The sequence below is a fragment of the Mytilus edulis genome, chromosome 4, assembly GCF_963676685.1.
Source record: "Mytilus edulis chromosome 4, xbMytEdul2.2, whole genome shotgun sequence".
Taxonomy (NCBI): Eukaryota; Metazoa; Mollusca; class Bivalvia; order Mytilida; family Mytilidae; genus Mytilus; species Mytilus edulis.
In genome coordinates this window covers 36466777-36473575 of record NC_092347.1, presented here as the reverse complement: position 1 = coordinate 36473575, position 6799 = coordinate 36466777, and positions in this window count along the sequence as shown.

The window sequence follows — 6799 nt, the reverse complement described above, 5'->3', positions numbered from 1 at the left end:
TATCTTGAACGAGGAATATAGAACTGAATGGTGACTAAATCAAGGTTTTTTTAATGGAATTGAAAAAATATGGCCGTTTTTACACCATAAAATCCGGTACTACATCTTGCAACGCCTCTCCGTAGACAAAAAGAGGACTACTGAATTAGACTATTGGGAACTGCGACACCATATGGTTGCAATGACAAAATTGATGGTATAGGTATTCTTACTAGTCCTTCGTGTAGCTCGGTGAATGTGATGAATATTTTCAACTCTACTCCTCGACGTAGATGCAGCCATGGTCATCGTGATTATACATCACCTACTCTGCATGATGTCTCTATTAATGACTTGCTGCCATTTATACAAAAGCCGATAGGTATTCATCACATTCACACGAAACTTTATTCATTATCCCTTTCTAAACTTTATTCTTTGTTCAATTTATGTTCGGAGACCACAGTTACAAACCCTCATTCAAACCAATACAAACTTACAGCTTTGATTTCGGATATTGCAAATCACAGACTTTTCAAGATCTTTCAAGCCAGTCCGCATTGAAGAAGATGAAACAGAGAAAAGACATTTCCTTAATCTTTCCTTTGCCAACAAAGGTCTCGATGGCGTCAACTTAGGCAATATCCTTCATCATTAATAAGTTCAATCGAAAATACCTCTTTATTTCAAAGATCAGTCTGTACCAATAATTTCTTATACCTATACCAAACCTATTGCAACTAAAATTTTCAATTACAAACAGGTTTTGCAGGATCACAATATTGACTACTTCAAGTCTAAACTTCCTGATTGCACTTGTGCTAGTTTCCAATTCACATATAATCCGGCTGGCCACGTTATTACCGGTGACCTCAACATTGTTAATAACACTTCCCTACGAAATGTGTGTTATCAAAAGGTCCGAAATATCGTGAGCCTAAGTCCATCAATTGGAAACACAACTTTAAAATTTTGATGGATTCAGTCGAGGATTATGCCAGGCAATGGGCTAAGCCAAGAAGGAAGACGTAGACACTCTTTTGGAATGGATTAGGCAGTGAGGTCGTTGATACAAATCAAAATTAAGAAACTGAATGGGTCTATCAATGTTCATGCTACGTCAATCTTTAAAGACCCAAATGTTGCAAAACACTTGTCCTATCTCCATGACAAATATGTTGTCCCCGCAGATAAAAGCCTCAAACAACATAGTTTTTGTGTGTTAAACTCATTACATTAACTGCTTGATAAACGAATTAGGTATCGACAATTCACCTGGAAACTCAACATATACCCTCGTGACGACACTTACCAAAGAGGAAATCCTGGATAATCATACTATTAGGTCTGTTCTATGTTCCTTTGGAATTTCAACCAAAGATGAGGAACTGGATCTTCCATCACTGTATTGGATACCTTAACTACATAAGTGTCCTTACAAACAACTGTATATTGCTGGGTCTTCCAAGTGCTCCATGAAACCTCTTTCTAAATTATTAACATCTATTTTATCAGCAATCAAAGACGGGCTTCAAAGTTATTGTGAAACTGCCTATTCTAGAGGTGGCGTGAATCAGATGTGGATACTAAAAAATTCCAAATATTTTAAGGGAAAAAATCTAACTCCCTGTCATCGTGTAATAGTATTAAAACATTTGACTTTTCTACTCTTTACACAAGTATTCCACATTCCAAACTAAAAGACAAATTGAAAGAGTTGGTATTGCTTTGTTTCATAAAAAAGAATGGCCAACGTAGATACAAGTATCTTGTCTTAGGGAGGGATAAATCCTACTTTGTCAAGGATCACTCTGATTCAAACAAAAATTCTCTGAAACTGACATTATCAAGATGCTTGATTTCTTGATTGACAACATATTTGTTACGTTCGAAGGACGTGTTTTTCAACAGACTGTCGGCATTCCAATGGGTACAAAGTGTGCCCCCCTTCTTGCCAACTTGTTTCTTTATTATTATGAGTCTGACTTTATACAGGAACTTCTTATGAAGAAGGATAAGAAGTTAGCAATATCCTTTAACTAAACCTTCCTCTATATAGATGATGTTCTTTCACTAAATAATTCAATATTTGGTGACTATGTTGAACGCATCTATCCCATCGAACTAGAGATAAAGGATACTACAGATACAATTAAGTCGGCCTTATATCTTAACTTGCATCTAGAAATTGACTATGAGGGTCGGTTGAAAACAAAACTTTACGACAAAAGAGATGATTTCAGCTTTCCAGTTGTGAACTTTCCATTTCTAAGTAGAAAAATTCCAGGAGCGCCTGCATACGGGGTATATATCTCCCAATTGCTACGATATTCCCGAGCTTGCATTTCCTATCATGATTTTCTTGATAAAGGATTGCTGCTCACAAGGAAGCTATTGAACCAAGAGTTCCAAATGGTGAAGAATCATCTTTTCGTAAATTTTACGGACGCCTTCAAGAGTTGGTTGACCGTCATGGTAACCGTTTCACAAATAATATCAAATAAGTTCCTTACTTTGTAACTACAATTCCCTTCCTTTCATGAATATGACCTATCGAATTAGACTATTTACCGGATTTGTTATATAAGCTACACGACGGGTGTCACATGTGGAGCAGGATCTGCTTACCCTTCCGGAGCACATGAGATCACCCCTAGTTTATTGTTGGGTTCGTGTTGCTTATTCTTTAGTTTTCTATGTTGTGTCATGAGCACTATTGTTTGTCTGTTTGCCTTTTTTCATTTTTAACCATGACGTCAGTTTATTTTCAATTTATGAAATCGACTGTCCCTCTGGTATCTTTCGTCCCTCTTTTACAATAATTCCATATACCCAAGTATCGAGGTATTATAGCTAATAGTACATTGGGAAACAGATCAAACCAAAAAAATGGACCAATGAACCATGAAATTGAGGTCATGATCATACTAACCCTTCAAGGCAGCCATGTACACAATTACAATCATTACATTTACAAAATATATTGCTTATAGTATCTAATCAACTGTTAAAATTATGAAAACTTATCATTCACCAATGAACCAAGAAAATGAGATCAAGATAAATCCTGCCATACGGACATGAATACTTACAATCGTGTCAAAACATCAAATATAATTGACCTATTTATTTCCGAGAAATGGAACAAACCACAAAAACTAAACATTTTCTTCCATTAAACGAAAACGAGTTGGAGGTAAAATGAAACCTGGCTGCCAGACAGACAAGTACAGCTTACGATCATTCAATACACCAAATATATTGGCCCTATTGCTTATAGTATTTGATAAATAGAATATACCACAGACAAGAGTGCACACGCTGAAACGTCTTGCCTTCCTTGCTGACAATTGATTTAATGTTGATACTAGTATTCCAAATACAAAACTTTAGCACAAGTATCACCAAAACTTAACATGATCCAAGAAAATAAGGCCAAGGTCAGAAATACATGTAGACCTGACAATCATTAGTTGATCTATAGTTGCTTATATATTTGAAGAAACAGACTAAAACAGGAAAACTAAACATTGACCAATGAACCATGAAAATGAGGTCAAGGTCATATGAACCCATCTTCGCTAGCCAAGGGTTACGATCCACTTTAAGGAGGGAATGGATCGTAACCCTTGGCTAGCAAAGATGAGATGAACCATGCAAGACAGACATGTACATTTTTATAATCAATCTAGGAATCAAATATTATAGTTGACCTTTGCCTAAAGAATCTAGAAAACAAGCTTAACCATGAAATCTCAAAATTGACCAATGAACCATGAAAATGAGGTCAAGGTCAGATATCTGCAAAACAGATATATACCTTACAATCAGTTCATACGAAAAATGTAGTTGACCTATTAGTTACAGTTTAAGTAAACCAGACCAAATCAGAAAAACTTAACTTTAACAACTGAACCTTGAAAATGAGGTCACGGTCGAAAAAAACCTAACAGACTGACATATAAATCGTAAAATATTTCCATTCATCAAATATAGTTGACCTATTCATATAGTGTTAGAAAAAAAAAACCAAAACACAAAAATAAACTTTAACCTCTGAACCATGAAAATGAGGTCAAGGATGGATGACACCTGCCAGTTGGACTTGTACACCTCACATTCATTCCTTCACAAAAAATATAAGATCTATTCAGTGTAGTATCTAATATATGGAGTTGACCACGAAAACGTAACCTTGTTCACTGATCCATGAAATGAGGTCGAGGTCAGATGAAAACTGTCTGAAAGACATGAGGACCTTGCAAGGTACACAAATATTAAATATATTTATCATATTACTCTATTATAAGAGAAAAATTAACAATACAAAAAATCTTTTTTTCATGTAGTCATTGAACCATGAAAAATAGGTCTTGGACAAATGACAGACGGAAACTTCATAACATGATACATCTTTAGACAAAGTATGAAGCATCCAGGTCTTCCACCTTCTAAGATATAAAGCTTTGACGTAGTAAGCTAATGCTGCTGTTTGATCATTATCCCTATGTCAGGCTTTCTGCCACAAAGGTTGCAGGCTCAACAAAAAACAAAATGTTGTCCAATGAATCATGAAATTCAGGTCAGTTAGATGGAATTTGCAAGTTCGACATACTCACTTTACAATCATTCCATATACCAAATATAGTTGAGTTGACCTTAAATGCTTCTAGTATCTGAGACACTGTAACAGACTTGATCATGTTATTTTTACCTTGATCACTGATCCATGAAATGAGATGAGACCTGCAGTGACATCACAACATGTAACTGACCAATCAATGATTAGAATTTGTGTTATGTAAACAATGTTGAGAGGTGATGCGGATAAGAATCCTCTAGATTTTCCATAGACTTCAATGCAAATTAATTTAATTGATATATATTAACACCAGTTGAATCTAGTAATTTTACTCACTTAATATTGTTAAAGACACTAAATATCTCCATTTTGACTTTTATCATACTATATCCTCTGGTTAAAAAATAATCAGTTATCACCTTCAAATAGATGAAAAATCTAGAGGAATCCTATCTGCATCACCCCTTGAAAAATTTAAATGCCAGGATGTCCGGATCCAAGGAACCCAAATATCAAATATAGTTAGCCTAATTACAAAATGTACTCTTAATTATAGAACCTTAGTGAGCGCACTCACATAGCCCACATCCCCACATTGTCATTGGAGAAATGAAATAAGTGTAAGAAAAAAAAATTGAATCATAATTTCCTGTCAATATGCACATCTACATAGTATGTCCTTATTATTTACAAAGTTTCATGAAATTCTGTTGTGTGGTTTCAGAGGAGTTGCAATGACAGCTGTTGCAGTTGTACATTAAGGTAAATAAGTTCAAAGGGGCATAACTCCTGGAAAAAAATTGAATCCTAATTTCCTGTCATTATGCATATCTACATATTATGTCCTTATTATATAAAAAAGTTTTGTGAAATTCTGTTGTGTGGTTTCAGAGGAGTTGCGATGACAAACTGTTTCAGTAGTACATTAAAGCAAATAAGTTCAAAGGGTCGAAACTCCTAGAAAAAAATATTGAATTGTAATTTCCTGTCAATATGCCCATCTACATATTATGTCCTTATTATTTAAAAAGGTTTCATGAAATTCTGTTGTGTGGTTTGAGAGGAGTTGCGATGACAAGAAATAGGACTGACGTACAGACGAACAGGTCAAAAACATTTTACACTTAGCAACTTCGTTGCGTGGGGTATAATAAATGAGGACTTCACCCAATAATTTTTTCCCCCAAGCAGTTACTGAACCATGGAAAAAAGGTCAAGGACAACATTTGAAATATAACAGAAACTTTGTCATACAAGATATCTATAAAAAAGGTATGAATAATACAGGTCTTCTACCTTCTGAAATATAAAGCTTGATACAAATAGTTACACAGTTACTGCCAAATTGTTATACCTATGCTTTACTGTCGTTGCAGACAAGACAACAAGAACCAAATGTTGTCTCCTGCAGTCATGTTTTTCAATTCAATCGAAGCCATTATTTCTTAGGTCTTCCATCAACATTACCATCTGTGTGGTTACAAAGTTGACATGTATTTCAAAGAAAATTTGAGTTATTTCCCTTTCTCTGTTTCACAAACACAAACACTCCATAAATGTCTTACCCTATTTAGACAGTAATTTTAAAACTTATTGAGTGTAAGTTTAATTTAAGATAAGAGGCCTATTAGGGAATTCAGATAGATGACTAGAGATTGATTGTGACCCCATTCACATGACACTTAAGTTATACCAGCAATTCAGAGAGACCAGCCAATCACTTTATTCAGCCAAGAAAAAATGAATTTTGAAGTTGAGATTTACCAGAGTTTTATTCTTTTCAGATACATTCCAGACCATGCATTTTATTTTAAAATATGCATATTGTTCAGACTGTACGCATTGGTGGATCTAGAAATATTTATAATAAGGGGACCCACTCCAGTCATGCTTAAGTGATTCCCTATATAATCAACCAAATCTCCCCCACAAAAAGGCCCCCAACCCCCACCCCTTTGGATCTGCCTATGGTATGATGAACAGGTCTTTGTGGTTTGAAATGTGAATAAAGTTTTGATCAAACTAGTTGATGGCAGAAGAAAAACCAGTCTCAATGCTTTAATGGACCTAATAATGTGCTCAAGCTATAAATTGTTATATATTTTTTTCTTATATCGTTTTTAGCACTTATTTGCTCATATTTAACAGAAAAATAATCTTTGTATGTTATATTCACTGCAATCTTTAGTTACACAACGTAAGTACATGTAAGTAAGTATTCATTTAGATTCACTTGAC